This window comes from Pinus tabuliformis, chromosome 1_2 (assembly GCF_031772625.1).
Source record: "Pinus tabuliformis cultivar Carrire ecotype Pingquan chromosome 1_2, CPIR1, whole genome shotgun sequence".
In the NCBI taxonomy this organism is placed as follows: Eukaryota; Viridiplantae; Streptophyta; class Pinopsida; order Pinales; family Pinaceae; genus Pinus; species Pinus tabuliformis.
In genome coordinates, this window is record NC_142298.1 from 361,772,582 (window position 1) to 361,796,431 (window position 23,850).

The 23,850-nt window shown below is 41.2% G+C and overlaps 1 pseudogene; it reads right to left on the minus strand.

Moving 5' to 3' along the window:
• The window catches only part of LOC149205870 (DNA gyrase subunit B, chloroplastic/mitochondrial-like), a 72,450-nt pseudogene extending 49,560 nt beyond the window's left edge, over positions 1–22,890 (minus strand).
• Between the last annotated feature and the right edge of the window lie 960 nt (positions 22,891–23,850).

Consider the following 23,850-nt stretch of genomic DNA (forward strand, 5'->3'; position numbering starts at 1 on the left):
CATCATCAACCACATAGGTGCATCCTTAGTTCATATCAAGCAAAGCATCAGAAACCCATAACCTACATATTTGATCTAAAACTTCATAAGATATTCAATACTTACACACACTGGCCTAATGATCTTCTCCTCCTTATATATTTTTAGGCCTTTCTCAATACCTCAAACCAAAACCACTTAGGACCAATACCTTGGACCAAATACCTCGAACTGATACCTCGGAACAATACCTCAAACCAAATACCTTGAACCAAAACATTGATTTTCCATCTTGTACGCGCTTTTCCTCTTGTGAGAGTGCGTGTATATGTATACACTCTTTTTGTTCTGTGTACCAGCGTGTATACGATACTTTCACAAAATGAACCAGCATATACCTCTCTTTCTTCAATCTCTGGAGTCTGATCTGTAATCCTTTATTGTTAACCTGTTGCACTGTGAACTTTCATCTGTGTGAGTTGCCATCAAGGACAACACCTGTATCAGCCAACACTATGAACAATACATCATGTGCCTTTCATATGCCATTATTCAAGTTAGCTATACCCTTTCCTTTTATTTTTCCTGTTGCATCATTACCGAAATTGACATTACCATATTTGTTTTCATCTAGAGATAAGAACTTGATTTTGTCTTCAATCATATGCCTAGAGCAACCATTGTCCACATACCACTAACTATTCTGAATCTAACCATATAGAACTAGGACACACTCACTCATTTTCTTCTCTTCATTCTTCTTTCTCCACTGCATGGATTCCTTTATCCTATGATTGTCTTGAGCTTGTGATTTGAAACTTCTGAGTTGAAATTCGTAAGACTTATGAACAAAATTGTAATAATAATAACATTAGTGACATTAGAAAGTGGAGAAAATAGATTATTTCTCTTGCTAATGTTTATTCTTGCATTTACAAATCTATTGCTCCCTTCATTTCTTCTCATACTTCTTGTTTCATTCCTTATGATGTATTATCTAAAGTTTACAACCTTGTGGCTAAAATGTTTACATAAGTAGCAAAATCCATTGAAAAAAATTGCATACCTCGAGAGGGATGGTACTTGTGAATATGGTTTCCTTGGCATCTAATAATTATGTCTTTTGAAAAAATAAGGCCTCTGATAACTCATTATCTACTTATCAAATCTTCTTGTATGTTGTCATTGAATAGGATTAGTTCTTTGTTGTTGTTGAATGAGATGAATCTTTTGATGCTCCTTAGGTGCATTATTTCCTTATTGTTCATCCTTATTCTTTGGTTGCTATGGGCTATCATTATCTCTTGTGATAGCTTTGAAAAAGTTGATGCTCCTTTTATCTTTTGTCTTCTTCTCACTGGTTTCTCCTTCATAGCCCAAACCAACTTTCATAAGCAGAGATATTTGTGCATTTAGTGTCAGAGAAAGTGGAGAAAATGGATTATTGTTCTTGCTCGTGTTTATTCTTGCATTTATAGATCTGTTTCTCCCTTCATTTCTTCTCAAGAATTCTTGTTTCATTCCTTATGACATATTCTCTGCAGTTTACAACCTTGTGGCGAAAATATTTACATAAGTAACAATATCCATTGAAAAAGTTTGCATACCTCAGAAGGATGGTACTTGTGAATAAGATCTCCTTGGCATCTGATAATTTTGTGAGTCTGGAAAAATAATGCCTTTGGTAACTCATTGTTTTCTTATCCAATCTTCTTGTGTACTATCATTGAATAGGATTTTATTTATTTATTTTTTATTTTTTTTTCTTTTCGCTACTAAATGAGATGAATCTTTTGATGTTCCTTAGGTGCATTATTTCCTTATTTTTGTTAAAGTGTGTTGCTAACATCCTTATTGTCTGGCTACTATGGGTTGCCATTATCTCTTATGATAGATTTGACAAAGTTGATGGTCCTTTTATCTTATATCTTCTTCCCAATGGTTTCTCCTTCATAGCCTGAACCATGATTCATAAGAAAATATCTATGTGCATTATGTATCACGTCCAGTTTTTCAGACACCTTTCTGAGTTGAAGGTTCATATTCAATTTAGTTTGTCCTTTCTCTAGCTTCTTTTTTAGGGTAACTACTTCTTCTTCCATCTTCTCACACTATTTGATTTTCTCTTTTAACTATTGTAGTAGGATGTCTTCCACTTTTTTGGCTTCTTGTAATTCAACTTTCAACTGAATAAGCTCTTCGGGCTTAGGATCTTCTTTAACATATTTTAACATATTTTCCTTTTGTTTATTGTTATTCTTCATGATTTTGTTAATCTCTTCTATGGAACTAATTAGCTCCCCCTCAAGGTCTACTTCACCTTCTTCTTCACTCAACTCACATTCCTTAATTTTTTTAGATTCTGACTCTAAATCCATAAGGAAAAATTCACCAATTCCTTCTTCAATAGAGGATTCATTTGTATCATTAGAGGAACTGTTATCTTCTTGTGTATAAAAACTTTTCTTTTTAATTTTTTTCTCATTCTTCATTATGTTATATTTTTTCTTATCTTTCCCTTTAAACTTATTCTCTTCCTTCTTATCTGGACATTTCGAGGCATAATTCCCCACTCTTCCACAATTAAATCATTTAAATGAAAGTTCTCCTTTGTACTTACCTATCCCTTTCTTCAATATTCTTACAAACTTCTCTTCTTCGTCATCTGAGTTTAAGCATAAGCATTCCTAGTCTTCTATATATTTCTTATATGCCTTGAACATTGCGTCGCGTGTGGTTGATTTTCCTTTTTTAATCCTCATTTCGTATGTTGTTAGGGGGCCAAGAAATTGATCCATTGGTAGTTCTGAAATGTTAGACATTTCTTCAATTGTTTATACCTTGGGATTAAGCTTAGGAGGTAGTGATCTTAGCACTTTTTCGACTATTGTAGAATCCTTAATTTTTTCACCTAGACCCTTCATAACATTAACAATTTCATCTACTCTAAGAAAGAACTTAGTTATTTCTTCATCATCAATCATTGTTAAGGACTCAAATTGCATTTTATAAACTTATAATTTAGCCAATTTTACTCTACCATCTCCTTCATTAATGTTTTCCAATTTAGCCAACATTTCTTTCTCATTCTTACAATACATTACTTTTATAAATTATGATTCAGTTGGCCCACCGAGGATGGAAATCATGGATTTTTCATTGAATGTAAAATAAAACTTGTATTTTTGTTACCTATTACTTGTGGCTCTTCATAGCCACTCTCCACTGCAGCCCAGACATCTACACAAAGAAACATCAAATATGTCTTCATACTTATTTCTAGAAGGTGTAATTAGTACCATTGAACAAAGGTGCTTTACTTCTTGAACATCCTTCCTAATTGGCCCTTCTTATGCACTAGATCTTCCTTCTAGTTATTAGGTTGATACAAAAGGAACTTGCTCTGATACCAATTAATGAATACTTGGAAATTACTGAGCGATGGGGTGAATCAATAATTGTGTCTTTTAAATGACCAAATTCAAATTATTTTTACGTATTTTAATATTTTCATTTACAATTAGCATAATTTTATATGTGTTTAGCATTTAACAATGAATTCAAAAGCATATACAACATAAAGTATGATGATCAACAGCTTATCGTTCACCACGACGTGGTACAAGTTCACATCCGCTTCACTGTTTGTGAAGCCCAACCCGGTGAAGTAGTTGTCTATCCTGGTGTACCAAGCACGAGGTGCTTGCCTCAGCCCTTACAACGCTCTCTTGAGTCTGCACACATCCGACTCACGATCGAAGGTCTCAAAACCTTCCAGTTGCTCTATGTACACCTCTTCCTCAATCTGGCCATTGAGGAATGCAGTCTTCACATCCATCTGTGGATCTTCCAACCCATCTATGTTGATAGTGCCAACATAGATCTAATAGATGAGTACCTTGCTACAGGAGCAAAAGTCTCATCATAGTCAATCCCCTTGACCTATGAAAAGCCACGGGCAACAAATCTTGCCTTATGCTTCTCCAACTACCATCAACATCTTGCTTTACCTTGTAAAGCCAATGAGAACTCACAACTGACTTGTTCTCCACTCTCGGAACCACGTCCCAAACACTGTTACTAACTATGGAGTCATACTCCTACACCATAGCATCAACCCAAATCGGCTGTTGCACTGCTTCCTCAAAGGAAGATGGTTCGGTCTCAACACATTCCCCAGCAAGGGCCATGTATCCAGTGTACCTCTCAAGTGACCTCCTCTGTCTACGCTGAGAAGATGGTGCTCCCACATTCTATCTCGCATCCTCCAACAATATATCAGCTTCTCTTGTGCACTTTCGTCCATCTCTGGAAGACTCTGCTTGAGTGGATGGCTCCACTCCTCGAACATCTACATGCGCCTGCTCCACATTAGTCTGAGGCTCCTCCTCCTTAGGAAAAAATAGTTCTTCCACAGCCTGTAGTTGGAGCTCCCTCTCAAGGGAAACTCGCATGGCCTTTTGCTCATCAAAATTGAGATCTCTGTGAACCACTGTCCTTCGACTGGTAGGCAAGTACACCCGATAGTTGTGAGGTGTATCAGTGTACCCCAAAAATATCCCCAACTCTGCTATCGGCTCAAGCTTCTTCCGTGCATCCTTTGTCACATGGCAATATACCGATGAGCCAAAGATCCTGAAGTGACCCACATCTGGTCTCTTACCAGAGAAAGCTTCCTCCGGTGTCTTCATCCCAAGTATGCGATGCGGACTTCTATTCTGTAAATAGACTATTGTGTTGCATGCCTCAGCCCACAAGTGAAGTGGTAGGCCTTGGTCATGCAACATTTCCCATGCTACCCCTACAATAGTTCTGTTCTTCCTCTCGGCCACCCCATTCTGCTGTGGGTTATGAGGTGCTGTCAACTCTCGTTTAATTCCTTCCACTGCACGGAATTCCTTAAACTCTTGAGAGACATATTCTCCACCGTTGTAGCTTCTCAAGGCCTTGATCTTCTTCCCTGACTCTTTCTCGACCAAAGCTTTGAACTCACAAAACTTTGTGAAAGTTTGGTCCTTCTTCTGCATGAAATAAGTCTAACATTTACAAGAATAGTCATTAATGAAAATCACATAATACCTTTGCTTCACTGTGGATTACGTCGACAATGGTCCACACAAATCAGTATGAAGTCGCTCTAAGATAGCCTCGGCTCGACTGTCTCGATCATGAAAGGAATACTTGGTGTACTTTCCCAAGGTACAACCTTTGCATGTTTCAACTTGCTCAAGTTTACCTTTGGGAAGCCCTGTAGATATCTGTTGCATTATCTTCAAAGCCCCATGATGCAAATGGCCCAACTGCCTATGCCACAACTCGCCAATGTCTTGGCTTTGCACCAATTATGCTTTTGTACTCAATGCTACACAATCATCTACCTCTAGTTTATAGAGATTCTTCACCCGAATCCCTATCCTCTTGGTCTGACCCGTGGCTATGTGTCTTAGGAACACCTTTCCTTTATTGAAGACAACATCGTAGCCTTTGTCCTCCAACATCACGACCAATACCAAGTTCTTCTTCAGTCCAAGCACATACATCACATCTGTCAAGGTGAGAGGAGCTCCATGCTCCCTCTGAAAAGCAACCGTGCCCACTCCTAAAACACTATACCTTCCGTCGTCACCCATCTCTATGCGCATCTTGAGGTCTTTCTCCTCCAAGGCACTGAATAAATTTTTATCACTGGTCATGTGGAATGAGGCTCCACTGTCAAGATACCATACACAACCCATCATCAATGACACCATGCATGCGATGAGGGTAAAGTCCATTTCGAACTGAGAGGCTAATGCCTCACCTTCCAATCCTTCTGAGGATCCCTTCTTGGACTTCTTCGATGGGAAATTAGTCGCATAATGTCCCATCTTGTGACAATTAAAGCATCTTACTTTAGACATGTCACCCTTCTTCCCTCCATGAGAAGAATTCGATTTGAAATGGGAAGCCTTCCCCTTCCCTTTCCTTGCCTTACTTGCTAAGGCCAGATTTTCTTCATCATCATTCTTGGATGAAGAACCATCTTATGTGCTCCTCCTGATCTCCTCCTGCATAAGATCCGACCACAGTCGTTCCCAATCCGGTAGTTTCTCCCTTCCATTCACAGAGTCCTGGTAGCTATTCCAACTCTTTGGAAGGCCAAGGAGAGCGAAGCTCACCATATCATCATCAGAAGTAGTTATTCCCACACTGCCAAGCTCATCTCTGCAGGTGGTGAACTTGTTCAGATATGTGGAAATAGTATCACCCTTCTCCATCTTGATTCTTCGAAGCTTATCCTTAAGTGCCAATTTCCTCTGGTCACTACTGTTATGGTAGAGGTCCTTCAATGTCTTCCACATTGAAAATGGAGTATCCTTCCCATGGAGACTTGAGACAATATGGTCTCGAACTCCCTCAAGAATGATCTTGCTTGCCTTCACCACACACTTCTTCCACTCAGCCAATTCTTGTGCATTAGTTGACGCTGGATTTGGGATTTCTTGATCAATGAATTCCTTCAAGCCATTGTCTTCTAATATAGCCTCCATTCTATCTTTCCATGCTATGTAATTTGAGCTACCTTCCAAGGCATACTCGAGTCTCAAGACATACAACACCATTGGCCAACCTTGAAGTATGATATGAATTCGATTTGCACCTGCAACCCTGAACTTCAAACTTTGAATTCTCTTCTCACTATATTGTTCACAGCTCTGATACCATGTAGAAAATCTGAGATAGGTTAACCCGATAATGCAATATAAATCAAAGCAGAATACTATAACCTATTTCTACTATCAATTTGCGAAAGCTTAAAGATCAAGCTGAACAATATAACCAGAAGAAGAAGAATCAATGACACAATACACATGAAAATACTTTGGGGAAATTCTTAGATAAAAACCCCACACTATTGTATTATCATACAAGGTGGAAATACATAGGAATTATACAAAGCCTTAGCTCTCGCAGCTATCTAGCTCTTAGTACAATCCTCACAGATGCTCACAGGCAATCTTGGCTTCTCTCCAGCCTTCCTCTCTGCCCTCCAAGCTCCTATTTCCTTCTGTTGTTCCTTGTGGATGATTAGCCTATTACCAAGTGGAAAAACAAGCCTTCAAAATTGCGCAATCCTCAAGGATGAATCCTTGACTACATGCATGAGTTTTCTCCATGAGAAAGCGGATGTAGGGGGAGATACGAGAGGTTCCCCATCTACCCTCGAACCGCTCAAACAAAAGGGAGTGATGGTAGGTTAAACTCAGTCAAATTGAGTCCCTTAAACTCATTAAGATTGAGTCTCGTAGTTCAAGTCTGCGCGTTCCCAGTGATTCTACCAACTAGCTATTGGTTCAAGAGCTCCGGTTCTTATTCTTTTTCTTTTTCGTCTTCTCGTGACTAGACTATTAGTTTAGTGGGCGGGTGTTTTTCGGCTACAAAACACGGCCCTGTAGCGTAGTTATTCTCGGGGGGAATGTTTGTTGAACGAGCAAGCCCCCCCCGATAAGCCAACCCCCCATGCAACTGATAGTACACTGTCCTTGAACATTAATCTCAACTGGGTCTTTCTCATAATAGACATGCATGAGTTTCTGATGAGGGAATATTCAGTTAACTGGAGTAGCACTAGTTGAGTGCACTAATGCATCAACTGACTGTTAACTCACTATTAGTTCCTCAAATAGTTTGGAACTAATTTAATTAGACTTAACTCAGTAAACTGAGTTAACTAGTTACAACTCAAAGACAACTCAATCTTATCTCCTTAATTTAAGGGATAACTCTTGAATGACTTCAGAAAGACTTCTAAATTGAATTTCTCCAACTAATTAATTTAAAATAAATTAATTAATTATTTTCAAGTAGCTGTTAAGACTAAATTCAATTTTAATTCACAATTTAGTTCAAGGACAAATTAAATTGGAATATTCTTGTTGCCATATTTCAACATGCTAATGGGCACAGAATTCATCTAGAACGTATGCAGACATGTATATCTCTACTTTCTATCCTTTGGGTAGTTTCCAACCTTTTGTTACATGTTCCTTCAGCCTATGAGCCAACATGTCAGACCAATTGCATGGTCTGCCTTCACTGGCCAGTTTGTCCAACGCAATCACCCAACTCTGCGGGAAGGTGTCTGTGTTATCTATGCCATACAAGCGGCATGCAAAGATGACCAAGTACTGATATGCCTTTCACAGTATTTTCATCTTGTAACCCTAGTTGAGTGTTATCCTGAACTTGGTTGGCTCTTTCACCCAGCTCTTCAAGATATCTCTGGAGCATGCAGTGTTGTTGGGTCTAGTGAAGGGTGTTTCCATTGTTATCACCGGCTGCGGAGAGTGGTACATCTATTGAAAGTCCTTTGCCCTAAAGGTAGCAATCTTTATCTTGTTGAAACTACTTAACACCATCGTCTTAGGACCAGTGTGCGAGACGATCCAATGTATCATGTCTGCATATGGAAACGTGAGATACCCGCATGCAATCCAGCACAAGCCAGACTTGTGAATATTCACATAGACCCTGCGGTCTTCCATATCTTCCCCAAATGTGCCTGAGAATGTATCATTGATTTCCTACCATTTCAACTTGATGTCTTTGTCTACGAGAAACTTGGTGTCTTCGTAAATTGGCAAACTCATAGACATTTGCTCAACTACATCTCCAGTTGCGCTTCCGATGGTGTCCTTTGACCCTTCTCTCTTAGAGGCCATTGATCCTGAACTGCTAAGAGATGGATGAACACCTGCAATACTTGGAGACATGTTGACATTCATGGCAAGCAATCTATCAGTTGAAAACCAAAGCAAACTTGAGGACTAAAATGAAACATACCCGGGAGACTGACAGTAAGGTTTGCGCAATTTTCACCGGGAGGCCATGAGACTGACTATTGGAACTGCACAAAAGATATCCCGGATTGTCGGGAGGCTGGTTGGCTGCTGGAATTATGCAATACGTAATCCAAGATGACCTGTTGGGGGCTGAGATTATGCAATTCATAATTTCAATCAGCAAGTCACGCAGGGCCAGGGACTGCATTGCGCAATTTTTTGGGCCAACAGAGCGTTGGCTCTCAGAATTTCATAGATCAGGCCTGGAGGAGAGTGTCTGGTCAGTTTTGCACATTTTTTGGGAGGAAGGCAAAGCCTTCCCTCTCAGAAATGTGCAATGTTGTCTGGGCAAGGCAAGGCTTGGGCTAAGGTTGCCTAGACCCACCGACTGAAAACATGTGAAGCTTTGAATGCATGGTGAAACTAAATGTAAACAAGAGTGAATGATCATGCATGCAAATAGCGAATGCAAGATTCAGAAAACGGGAAAACATGCATGCCCGTGAAACGGGTTACCGCAACAGCGACAGGCGGTGCAAAAACAGTGTCATGCATGCGACAGCAATGAGATGCAAACGAAAACTGAAACGGTGCTTGTACAAGCTAACAGACATGCAAAGGACATCAAGCGTTCATTGAAATCAAGAAGACAACACTTACACAAGCCAAAACAAAAAAAAGCGACAAAAATGTTGCACAAGACATGTAAAGTGGACTTACCCGGAAAAGGCTGAGTTGAACATGCCGACGACTCCTAGATGCGATATGGGATGTCAAAGCCCCAAGATCGATGTGAAGAAAGAGCTTTGCAGCATTGAATAAATAAGTTTGAGGCTCATGACGCGCATGCCACAAATCTAGAAAAAAGTGACACTTGGAGGGTAGTATCTAAAATGATCTTTGCATGTAACCTCCAGTTGCTAAAAATAGATCCCTAAAATCTAGTGATGCTTTTTGCATGTTGCTTTTTGTTATTTTGGGAAAAGCAGCCCATGCATGAAAATCAGGTTTGTTGTGTCCCGGTAGAGGGATTTGCACAGTTTCTGGGTTGAGCTAGGCTGGCTGCCCCTGAGGGATTGCGCAATTTATGGGATCAGCAGGTGACTATCTCCTAGAATTGCGCAAATTCTGGGCTGAGGCCCAATGCCAGGCCAGATTGCGCAATTTTCTGTGGGAATCATGTCTGACTATTCTGCGCAATTCTAGAGGTCAGCAGGTAGCCCAACATATTTACGCAATTTCTAGAGGGAAGGCTAGTTCCCCTCTAGAATTGGGCAATTTTATAGGAGATCTGCTCAACCAACAAATAACCTAGGTCCAGGATGGCGGCCTATGAAGGGAGTGAAGCAAACTGACATGCACATGCTGGCGAGCCACTAAAAATCAGTTGAATCCTATGTACTTGACAATGCAAAACATGTTGCTAAGGATGGTTGGTAGGGAGGCTTCGAAACAAAACTAAGGTGAAAATTTTAGAGGGTTTTTGTAGCCACTACAACACTTGGAGATACGCTGGTAGAACTCTAGCTCTCTGGATGGACCTTGTTCGTGAAAAGCAAGTCTAACACCTCCAGAAGTATTGTTCGGTTCTTTGTTTGTCTTGGTTTCCACACTTGCTTGATTGTAAGATGTAGCATATGCCATGCTCTTGATCGGTCGGCACACATTCCAACCCAAGCCAACATAGTTGTCTCGATTGGGATGAGGGGTATATTGGTGCACGAACCATATGATAGTCATAGTTTAATTTTTCATCTTTGGTGTTGCTCTGTTGCCAGCAAGCCTGGATAGTACCGTGGCGGAGTCACGTAGGAACACAAGCATCGCTCTGCTACCAGCAAGCCTGGTCAGTACCTTGGCGAAGTTACTTGCATCACCTCTTTGCATAGGAAGCCTTTCTCTACTTTCGTCTTACTCATTTTTCGAAATTTTCCATATTTTCATATTTTCATTTTCATTTTAACTATGCATAGCACTTATTCATTTTGGAGGCGGAAGAGGGATCCAGAATTATTGAACTTACTTTGCCGTTAGGTGAAATGAAACAGCCAATGCAGCCACTTGAGCATTATAAATATGAATGGCCCCTGCTGCTTGTGCTTGCTGTTACCTGAAATGGAGATCTTGCAATCTAATATGGCTTTATTAATTTTTGAGAAGATCAGGAAGCTGCTGACATTCTTTGTTGAAACAAGAAACTGTACAAATGGGTCCTGTAGCATATATACATTATTGCTGGACTGAACTAAAGAACTGTACAAAAGTTTGGGAGAGCTATCATGCTTTAGAATTGAGGGATCATCAACCACTTGATACCGTGGTTCGCAGCCTATTAGCGGAGAAGAGCAGTGTTTTACCTCATCACGTAGTTTACCATCAGATGAATTCTGCAAAACATGGGATGGTACCTGTAATTCTTTGAAAGCTGGCTCAGATGGCACTTGACAAATTTGTGTTGACTGTTCCTTTTCTTCTTCAAATATCTGAGATGGCTACAAACTCGATGGCAGGGAATCCAGTTGGATTATCTGGTCACATGCTGCCATTTCCGAGTCGTCCTCAATCTAACATTCACTGCCACTTTGGGGCTGCAAATCTAGTGTTAATACTTTAGGAGCAGGGCCTGCACTTTCCTCTAGCTGATCAGTACTAGAACATGGCGACACATGATTATTAACGGCATGATATTTTCCCCTAATAAACTGAAAAGACTTGAAACAAAATGGTAAAGCTCCTTCGCTGAAATCAACACATTCTGCGCTTTCTTCCTTTTCTTCATGGCTGAGATGGGCATTCCGATCATTGGGTTCAGGCAGCTGAACCTGAACTGAGCTTTCTGCCAGAATAATGTATGACTCCTCTGTAAGGCTGATTTGGTCGTTAGGCTCACAGTCATCATCATACCGATCATATTTGGGCAGACAGTTGAAGGAAGAGAAGTTGTTATATTCATACATTATATCAACAGACTGCTCCATTATGTATGGCGGTATGAATATGTCATCTGTTTTGTGGCAGGTTTGCGCATGTATATCATTACTTTCCTTTCACAAAACAGACCTGTTCCGGTGCTCTAAACGTTTTTTACTTCTGTTGTGCACATCTGCTTTAATTCCTCTGCTTTCTTTACAAAGATATCAAGTCCATCCCCTTTTTCTGCTTTCAGCTTCTCCTCCCTAACTTTCAGATTAACCTCTACATCTACTGCCATGTTCTGCATCTGTTGCATAGTAGAGGGGCCCCTTTCTCTCAGATGGAATTCTATTTCTGGATCAAATGTTGTTGGATAATGTAATAGGGCCAAATCAGGGGGAGGTCTTATATTCAATGGTATGGAATGATAAACTTGATTGAATCGGTCAGAAAATTGCTGAACAGATTCATTTGGAATCCTTTTTAACTGATTATATTCTTCTATGAGCGCGAGGAAATTGACTTTGATCATCCATCTATCAAGGAAGAGTTTGAATAACTGCTGGAGATTTGAGATGCTTGCCTCAGGCAATGCTTTAAACCAAGTCCTAACTTCACTTTGCAAAGAAAGGGCAAACAGCCTAAGACTAACATCCTCATCTTCTACTTCAAAAATGTTTAAATAATCATCAAAAGCCTGTATATGCTTTTGGGCAGTAACTCCATTCTCTCCATCAAATCTTGGGAGATACATGGGATGATTTTTGGGCAAAGGATTAAGCACAGGAGGCAAAATGAGTGGCTTATATCTATCAGGAACCTTACGAGGCAGGGGATTGTGTACAAGGGCTAAATGATTGGGTCCGGTGTGAACAGGGATAGGATGATTTGATTTGACAGAAGTGTCCCCCTTGACTATAAGGTGAGCATCAACAGCATTTAGAGGCTATTGTTCTAATGTGCAAGGAGGGATTTCTTCAACATTTTCTACGGGAAAAACATAAAAGTCAAGTTCAAACAATATGTACAGCAAAATTTTATGGAGGAGAAAGAACATGACCTCTTGGATAATAATCCAGGTCAAAAGCCTGATCTGCTCATAAATTTCTTTTCGGTTCATTTCTCCAGTGGAGTCTTTATTATGAGGATGATGTGGAGGCGCCAGGTGGATATATTAACTTTGAGTGCCTGATCTTTGTCCACCATCAAAGATTAGAACTAGACTTGAAAAATGGTTGTGAAAGTTTGGTTCCTCCCAGTGGAGCTTTCCAACTTTCTTTGTGACACTTTGTGAAATTATCTGAGGAAGGTCCCCAGTGGAGTCGCCATTATGTTATCACTCAAGTTGTCCTTAAAGCTCCGGAAAAGGATACGGCCGAGGTAACCACAGACCAACTTTGGACTGCAGGTTCTAGCCAACCTGCAATCAGAGAGGGCTCTCTCTTTTAGATTTAGCTTTGTTTTTTAAAAAGGATTTTAGGCTAGGTCTCGAGTTCAGAGGGTTTTTTGGTGGGAAAATTGATGTTTTCAGACAGAGAGGCAAGGCATAGTCTGGAAGTTTCAAACCATTGGGTGTGGAGTCAAGGAGTCGGACTGCTGGTGCGTTTTCTTGGTCACAAGAGAAATAAGGAGCAAGGTAGCTGCTCATGAAACAACAATTAAAGCTTAAAAGGATGGAATGAGGGATAAGGAATGAGAGGCAACAAAGAATCTCTCACTATGCTTAAAGGGGGAAAGTGAATGAGCTCTATCTAGGATCAGATAAGAATTCCTAGACAACTGTCAAAGATGGATGGATTAGGGGAAATATGAGCTGAAGGGAATTCATATTCATGACTGATCCAGAGGAAAACATAAAGAAACAACAGAAAATGAGCATAGACGGCAGTTAAACCAATTCTAAACTATTCTTTCTTTCTGCTATTTAGACGGTATATCAATGGAAAAAACAGAGATATGAAAACTTATTGAGTCATGTTGCAGCACATGAATTCCAAATTCACTTCTTGAAACCATTGAACACAGAGTAGACAGTCTTTCCTCCAAGCTTTTCAGCAGTCTTTTATTACAGAAAACATATCAGGTATACAGTGCGAGTCTCCACTGAAAAACTATCAACCAACCGACCCTTTAAACAATACAGAGGGTGGTATATATAGGGAAGATTTATCCAAAATTATCTATTACAGCCGACCTAACAGGTCTGACAGAAAATTGATTACTTTAACCTAATCCTATCTAGAAATAAATGCCAGAAAATATCTTTGAGCTTTGCTGGGGGCAGCTGTATCAAAATGAGTTAATATCTGTCCTGGTGGCTCTGTGCTCTTCATCTGTCATAACTGTGCATTGGTCTTTGCACCCTTGCTGTTCGGCGGTTTTAAATGCCTCTGACTGTGATTTGAGAGCTAGGATGGGCTTACTCCTCTTGATTTGACTTTCTGGGGGGCTCATCAATGTTTAAGTGCTTCGAGCCCTTTAAAAATCTTCGACTGATACTCTTTGGCTCTCCTTCTTCCTCTGATACCCTTTGGCAATAAATTGATGCTGTTCTGAGGTGCTGTGGGTCTTATTCACAAATAAATGGCCGTTGTTCGGCCTCTGTTTCTTTCGAAACTGTTTTCTGCTCCTTCCGGCAAGCTTCGCGAGGAAAAATGGGTCATTCGGCGCCTTTCGGGCTTGCTGGGGGCCGTAGAATGAAAAGATTCCCTGAAGATTCCCCATTCAGGCCCAAAAAATCTAGCGATAGGCGACTTGGCTCCGAAGTGCGACTTTTCGCCCTTTGCGCCAAAAAGGTGCTGATGACGTCAGCATGATGTGACATTGTACGGCGAGTGACGTCAGCAGGACGACGTGGCGGGATGACGTCATCATGTACGGATGGTGACATGGTAGGTACGGTGGCAGGGATACGTGGCAGTGATGTGGCAGGAGGCCACGCAGGCAGGTGACTCGACATAGTGACTGGGAAGGAGGGTGACGTCACTGGGCAGGCGGGTGACGCAGGCAAGGGCGATTTCCGGTTTTGGGCACACTGCTTATGGACAAAGGCGGTTTAGGGGGAGAGGGCTCCACCACGGCCCAACGCTTGACGCGTGGCGGGAGGTACAGCGGAAATACCGCCCATCTCCCGGACACTAAAGCTCGGGCATTTTGGAGATGGGACGGCCCGCCCACCTTCGATCTGCGGGGCGGAAGATCCAACGGTTGGCGGTAGACGCGAGGCGGCGGCGGGTTAGTGGGCGGGGATATTCGCGGGAATATTCCCATTTAAATATAGCGCGCGGTGGGTTTAGACTTAGGAAATGGCGGGTTTATGGGTTTTTTGAGTGCGGGTTAGCAATTTATGCCCAAAACTTGGGGTAAAGGGATAAAAAGTGGGTTTTTGAGGGATTTTAGAGTTAAGGAAGAGGTTATTAGTCTGACCAGGTGTCAGATTAATCCCTGCTATGACTCGGATGGGCTAAAAACAACCCTAGATGGACCATTTTTTCCCGGACTTATAAAAATATGGCTATATTGCCAGGGAGGGAATATTTACACAGGGGAGTTTTATATGCATAGTTTAATAGGGAAATGGGAAAACTGATAGGGATTTATATAATATTGTTAGTAGTTAATATGAAGGTGACCAGCAAGCGCTAAGGTTAGGGACCTTAGGCTAAATTTGGGACAAAGAACTTGTAGAGAACTGAGTTCCTTGAGTGAAGCAGATCTTCACCAAGGTAACTAATATGGAGTATGATGAGACTAAGAGGCAAGCAAATCTTGACCTCTTTGGGAAGTTAGTAAGTGGCTTTGGGGAATTTAGAAAAAGGGGAGTTAGTGATGTTCATCTTTGAGCCCTTTTGCATAAAATTGCCTGTACTGTGATCTGAAAAGATAAATACTTTGTACCACAAAACAGATCACAAATTATCATTCTGCAACCACACAGCTACCTACCCAGCCTACTTTTCTAACATTTTTTCTTTTTTTATGGGTGGGTGCATTTAGACTTGCAGACCCAGCTTTACAATTTTTCTTTTTTCAATTTTTCCTATCTAAATCTACACTTATTTCTGCCAGGGCCCAGATTAAACAGTTGGGTCCCTTTGATTCTCTACTTATCTACAAATCTGCCAAGATTTAGCTGTTTGGACAGATACATTCTCTATATTCTATAACAGGAAATTGAAATCTGGGGAGACCAAGATTTAGCTGTTTTGCCTTCCCTTAATTGAAAAACTCATCACAAATGGAATACAGCAGTGGCATTTGGACCAGCACACTTTCATTGCTTATTGTGGAAATATGGAACACTGCAGCTTGCCAAGTATGACATATTTGGCATGTAAAAATGTCAATCATGAAAAATGAATACCTGCTGCAGCAGGAGGCTAACAGTGGCTGCACATGGGGATGACTTTTCCTTGTGAAAGGCCAAGAACAGCAGGTCAGACTGCCTTGTTTTCAATTGCTGCTGTATTCTGCAAAATTTGCTTGGCCGATTGCCTTATTAATCCTACCTACCTACCCTAACCAGTACTTACTTTGTCGTTAGGTGAAATGAAACAGCCAATGCAGCCACTTGAGCATTATAAATATGAATGGCCCCTGCTGCTTGTGCTTGCTGTTACCTGAAATGGAGATCTTGCAATCTGATATGGCTTTATTAATTTTTGAGAAGATCAGGAAGCTGCTGACCTTCTTTGCTGAAACAAGAAAATGTACAAACGAGTCCTGTAGCATATATACATTATTGTTGGACTGAACTAAAGAACTGTACAAAAGTTTGGGAGAGCTATCATGCTTTAGAATTGAGGGATCATCAACCACTTGATACAGTGGTTCGCAGCCTATTAGCGGAGAAGAGCAGTGTTTTACCTCATCACGCAGTTTACCATCAGATGAATTCTGCAAAACATGGGATGGTATCTGTAATTCTTTGAAAGCTGGCTCAGATGGCACTTGACAAATTTGTGTTGACTGTTCCTTTTCTTCTTCAAATATCTGAGATGGATGCAAACCCGATGGCAAGGAATCCAGTTGGATTATCTGGTCACATGCTGCCATTTCTGAGTCGTCCTCAATCTGACATTCACTGGCACTTTGGGGCTGCAAATCTAGTGTTAATACTTTAGGAGCAGGGCCTGGACTTTCCTCTAGCTTATCAGTACCAGAACATGGCGACACATGATTATTAACGGCATGATATTTTCCCCTAATAAATTGAAAAGACTTGAAACAAAATGGTAAAGCTCCTTCGCTGAAATCAACACATTCTCCGCTTTCTTCCTTTTCTTCATGGCTGAGATGGGCATTGCGATCATTAGGTTCAGGCAGCTGAACCTGAACTGAGCTTTATGCCAGAATAATGTCTGACTCCTCTGTAAGGCTGATTTGGTTGTTAGGCTCACAGTCATCATCATACCGATCATATTTGGGCAGACAGTTGAAGGAAGAGAAGCTGTTATGTTCATACATTATATCAACAGACTGCTCCATTATGTATGGCGGTATGAATATGTCATCTGTTTTGTGGCAGGTTTGCGCATGTATATCATTACTTTCCTTTCGCAAAACAGACCTGTTCCGGTGCTCTAAACGTTCAACTTCTGTTGTGCACATCTGCTTTAATTCCTCTGCTTTCTTTACAAAGATATCAAGTCCATCCCCTTTTTCTGCTTTCAGCTTCTCCTCCCTAACTTTCAGATTAACCTCTACATCTACTGCCATGTTCTGCATCTGTTGAATAGTAGAGGGGCCCCTTTCTCTCAGATGGAATTCTATTTCTGGATCAAATGTTGCTGGATAATGTAATAGGGCCAAATCAGGGGGAGGTCTTATATTCAATGGTATAGAATGATAAACTTGATTGAATCGGTCAGAAAATTGCTGAACAAATTCATTTGGAATCCTTTTTAACTGATTATATTCTTCTATGAGCGCGAGGAAATTGACTTTGATCATCCATCTATCAAGGAAGAGTTTGAATAACTGCTGGAGATTTGAGATGCTTGCCTCAGGCAATGCTTTAAACCAAGTCCTAACTTCACTTTGCAAAGAAAGGGCAAACAGCCTAAGACTAACATCCTCATCTTCTACTTCAAAAATGTTTAAATAATCATCAAAAGCCTGGATATGCTTTTGGGCAGTAACTCCATCCTCTCCATCAAATCTTGGGAGATACATGGGATGATTTTTGGGCAAAGGATTAAGCACAGGAGGCAAAATGAGTGGCATATATCTATCAGGAACCTTACGAGGTAGGGGATTGTGTACAGGGGCTAAATGATTGGGTTCGGTGTGAACAGGGATAGGATGATTTGATTTGACAGTAGTGTCCCCCTTGACTATAAGGTGAGAATCAGCAGCATTTAGAGGCTGTTGTTCTAATGTGCAAGGAGGGCTTTCTTCAACATTTTCTGTGAGAAAAACATAAAAGTCAAGTTCAAACAATATGTACAACAAAATTTTATGGAGGAGAAAGAACATGACCTCTTGGATAATAATCCAGGTCAAAAGCCTGATCTGCTCATAAATTTCTTTTGGGTTCATTTCTCTAGTGGAGTCTTTATTATGAGGATGATGTGGAGTCGCCAGGTGGATATATTAACTTTGAGTGCCTGATCTTTGTCCACCATCAAAGATCAGAACTAGACTTGAAAAATGGTTGTGAAGGTTTGGTTCCTCCCAGTGGAGCTTTCCAACTTTCTTTGTGACACTTTGTGAAATTATCTGAGGAAGATCCCCAGTGGAGTCGCCATTATGTTATCACTCAGGTTGTCCTTAAAGCTCCGGAAAAGGATACGGCCGAGGTAACCACAGACCAACTTTGGACTGCAGGTTCTAGCCAACCTGCAATCAGAGAGGGCTCTCTCTTTTAGATTTAGCTTTGTTTTTTAAAAAGGATTTTAGGCTAGGTCTCGAGTTCAGAGGGTTTTTTGTTTTGTTTTTTGGTGGGAAAATTGATGTTTTCAGACAGAGAGGAAAGGCATAGTCTGGAAGTTTCAAATCATTGGGCGTGGAGTCAAGGAGTCGGACTGCTGGTGCATTTTCTTGGTCACAAGAGAAATAAGGAGCAAGGTAGCTACTCATGAAACAACACTTAAAGCTTAAAAGGATGGAATGAGGGATAAGGAATGAGAGGCAACAAAGAATCTCTCACTATGCTTAAAGCGGGAAAGTGAATGAGCTCTATCTAGGAGTAGTTAAGATTTCCTAGACAACTGTCAAAGATGGATGGATTAGGGGAAATATGAGCTGAAGGGAATTCGTATTCATGACTGATCCAGAGGAAAACATAAAGAAACAGCAGAAAATGAGCATAGAGGGCAGTTAAACCAATTCTAGACTATTCTTTCTTTCTGCTATTTAGACGGTATATCAATGGAAAAAACAGAGATAGGAAAACTTATTGAGTCATGTTGCAGCACATGAATTCCAAATTCACTTCTTGAAACCATTGAACACAGAGCAGACAGTCTTTCCTCCAAGCTTTTCAGCAGTCTTTGATTACAGAAAACATATCAGGTATACAGTACGAGACTCCACTGAAAAACTATCAACCAACCGACCCTTTAAACAATACAGAGGGTGGTATATATAGGGAAGATTTATACAAAATTATCTATTACAACCGACCTAACAGGTCTGACAGAAAATTGATTACTTTAACCTAATCCTATCTAGAAATAAATCCCAGAAAATATCTTTGAGCTTTGCTGGGGGCAGCTGTATCAAAATGAGTTAATATCTGTCCTGGTGGCTCTGTGCTCTTCATCTGTCATAATTGTGCATTGGTCTTTGCACCCTTGCTGTTCGGCGGTTTTAAATGCCTCTGACTGTGATTTGAGAGCTAGGATGGGCTTACTCCTCTTGATTTGACTTTCTGTGGGGCTCATCAATGTTTAAGTGCTTCGAGCCCTTTAGAAATCTTCGACTGATACTCTTTGGCTCTCCTTCTTCCTCTGATACCCTTTGGCAATAAATTGATGTTGTTCTGAGGTGTTGTGGGTCTTATTCACAAATAAATGGCCGCTGTTCGGCCTCTGTTTCTTTCGAAACTGTTTTCTGCTCCTTCCGGCAAGCTTCGCGAGGAAAAATGGGTCATTCGGCGCCTTTCGGGCTTGCTGGGGGCCGCAGAATGAAAAGATTCCCTGAAGATTCCCCATTCAGGCCCAAAAAATCTAGCGATGAGCGATTTGCGCTAGGCGACGTGGCTCCGAAGTGCGACTTTTCACGCTTCGTGCCAAAAAGGTGCTGATGACATCAGCATGATGTGACATTGTACGGCGGGTGACGTCAGCATGACGTCAGTAGGACGACGTGGCGGGATGACGTCATCATGTACGGATGGTGACGTGGTAGGTACGGTGGCAAGGATACGTGGCAGTGACGTGGCAGGAGGCCACGCAGGCAGGTGACTCGACATAGTGACTGGGCAGGAGGGTGACGTCACTGGGCAGGCGGGTGACACAAGCAGGGGTGGTTTCCGATTTTGGGCGCACCGCTTATGGACAAAGGCGGTTTAGGGGGAGAGGGCTCCGCCACGGCCCAACGCTTGACCCGTGGCGGGAGGTACGGCGGCAATACCGCCCATCTCCCGGACGCTAAAGCTCGGGCGTTTTGGAGATGGGACGGCCCGCCCGCCGTCGATCTACAGGGCGGAAGATCCAACGGTTGGCGGTAGACGCGAGGCGGCGGCGGGTTAGTGGGCGAGGATATTCGCGGGAATATTCCCTTTTAAATATAGCGCGCGGTGGGTTTAGACTTAGGAAATGGCGGGTTTATGGGTTTTTTGAGTGCGGGTTTGCAATTTATGCCCAAAACTTGGGGTAAAGGGATAAAAAGTGGGTTTTTGAGGGTTTTTAGAGTTAAGGAAGAGGTTATTAGTCTAACCAGGTGTCAGATTAATCCCTGCTATGACTCGGATGGGCTAAAAACAACCCTAGATGGACCATTTTTTCCCGGACTTATAAAAATATGGCTATATTGCCAGGGAGGGAATATTTACATAGGGGAGTTTTATATGCATAGTTTAATAGGGAAATGGAAAAACTGATAGGGATTTATATAATACTGTTAGTAGTTAATATGAAGGTGACCAGCAAGCGCTAAGGTCAGGGACCTTAGGCTAAATTTGGGACAAAGAACTTGTAGAGAACTGAGTTCCTTGAGTGAAGCAGATCTTCACCAAGGTAACTAATATGGAGTATGATGAGACTAAGAGGCAAGCAAATCTTGACCTCTTTGGGAAGTTAGTAAGTGGCTTTGGGGAATTTAGAAGAAAGGGGAGTTAGTGATGTTCACCTTTGAGCCCTTTTGCATAAAATTGCCTGTACTGTGATCTGAAAAGATAAAATACTTTGTACCACAAAACTGATCACAAATTATCATTCTACAACCACACAGCTACCTACCCAGCCTACTTTTCTAACATTTTTTCCTTTTTTATGGGTGGGTGCATTTAGACTTGCAGACCCAGCTTTACAATTTTTCTTTTTTCAATTTTTCCTATCTAAATCTACACTTATTTCTGCCAGGGCCAAGATTAAACAGTTGGGTCCCTTTGATTCTCTACTTATCTACAAATCTGCCAAGATTTAGTTGTTTGGACAGATACATTCTCTATATTCTATAACAGGAAATTGAAATCTGCGGAGACCAAGATTTAGCTGTTTGGCCTTCCCTTAACTGAAAAACTCATCACAAATGGAATACAGCAGTGGCATTTGGACCAGCACAATTTCATTGCTTATTGTGGAAATATGGAACACTGCAGCTTGCCAAGTATGACATATTTGGCATGTAAAAATGTCAATCATGAAAAATGAATACCTGCTGTAGCAGGAGGCTAACAGTGGCTGCACATGGGGATGGCTTTTCCTTGTGAAAGGCCAAGAACAGCAGGTCAGACTGCCTTGTTTTCAATTGCTGCTGTATTCTGCAAAATTTGCTTGGCCGATTGCCTTATTAATCCTACCTACCTACCCTAACCATACTTACTTTGTCATTAGGTGAAATGAAACAGCCAATGCAGCCACTTGAGCATTATAAATATGAATGGCCCCTGCTGCTTGTGCTTGCTGTTACCTGAAATGGAGATCTTGCAATCTGATATGGCTTTATTAATTTTTGAGAAGATCAGGAAGCTGCTGACCTTCTTTGCTGAAACAAGAAACTGTACAAACGGGTCCTGTAGCATATATACATTATTGCTGAACTGAACTAAAGAACTGTACAAAAGTTTGGGAGAGCTATCATGCTTTAGAATTGAGGGATCATCAACCACTTGATACCGTGGTTCGCAGCCTATTAGCGGAAAAGAGCATTGTTTTACCTCATCAAGCAGTTTACCATCAGATGAATTCTGCAAAACATGGGATGGTACCTGTAATTCTTTGAAAGCTGGCTCAGATGGCACTTGACAAATTTGTGCTGACTATTCCTTTTCTTCTTCAAATATCTGAGATGGCTGCAAACCCGATGGCAGGGAATCCAGTTGGATTATCTGGTCACATGCTGCCATTTCTGAGTCGTCCTCAATCTGACATTCACTGGCACTTTGGGGCTGCAAATCTAGTGTTAATACTTTAGGATCAGGGCCTGGACTTTCCTCTAGCTGATCAGTACCAGATCATGGCGACACATGATTATTAACAGCATGATATTTTCCCCTAATAAACTGAAAAGACTTGAAACAAAATGGTAAAGCTCCTTCGCTGAAATCAACACATTCTGCGCTTTCTTCCTTTTCTTCATGGCTGAGATGGGCATTCCGATCATTGGGTTCAGGCAGCTGAACCTGAACTGAGCTTTATGCCAGAATAATGTCTGACTCCTCTGTAAGGCTGATTTGGTCGTTAGGCTCACAGTCATCATCATACCGATCATATTTGGGCAGACAGTTGAAGGAAGAGAAGCTATTATGTTCATACATTATATCAACAGACTGCTCCATTATGTATGGCGGTATGAATATGTCATCTGTTTTGTGGCAGGTTTGCGCATGTATATCATTACTTTCCTTTCGCAAAACAGACCTGTTCCGGTGCTCTAAACGTTCAACTTCTGTTGTGCACATCTGCTTTAATTCCTCTGCTTTCTTTACAAAGATATCAAGTCCATCCCCTTTTTCTGCTTTCAGCTTCTCCTCCCTAACTTTCAAATTAACCTCTACATCTACTGCCATGTTCTGCATCTGTTGAATAGTAGAGGGGCCCCTTTCTCTCAGATGGAATTCTATTTCTGGATCAAATGCTGCTGGATAATGTAATAGGGCCAAATCAGGGGGAGGTCTTATATTCAATGGTATAGAATGATAAACTTGATTGAATCGGTCAGAAAATTGCTGAACAGATTCATTTGGAATCCTTTTTAATTGATTATATTCTTCTATGAGTGCGAGGAAATTGACTTTGATCATCCATCTATCAAGGAAGAGTTTGAATAACTGCTAGAGATTTGAGATGCTTGCCTCAGGCATTGCTTTAAACCAAGTCCTAACTTCACTTTGCAAAGAAAGGGCAAACAGCCTAAGACTAACATCCTCATCTTCTACTTCAAAAATGTTTAAATAATCATCAAAAGCCTGGATATGCTTTTGGGCAGTGACTCCATTCTCTCCATCAAATCTTGGGAGATACATGGGATGATTTTTGGGCAAAGCATTAAGCACAGGAGGCAAAATGAGTGGCTTATATCTATCAGGAACCTTACGAGGCAGGGGATTGTGTACAGGGGCTAAATGATTGGGTTCGGTGTGAACAGGGATAGGATGATTTGATTTGACAGTAGTGTCCCCCTTGACTATAAGGTGAGCATCAACAGCATTTAGAGGTTGTTGTTCTAATGTGCAAGGAGGGCTTTCTTCAACATTTTCTACGGGAAAAACATAAAAGTCAAGTTCAAACAATATGTACAGCAAAATTTTATGGAGGAGAAAGAACATGACCTCTTGGATAATAATCCAGGTCAAAAGCCTGATCTGCTCATAAATTTCTTTTGGGTTCATTTCTCCAGTGGAGTCTTTATTATGAGGATGATGTGGAGTCGCCAGGTGGATATATTAACTTTGAGTGCCTGATCTCTGTCCACCATCAAAGATCAGAACTAGACTTGAAAAATGGTTGTGAAGGTTTGGTTCCTCCCA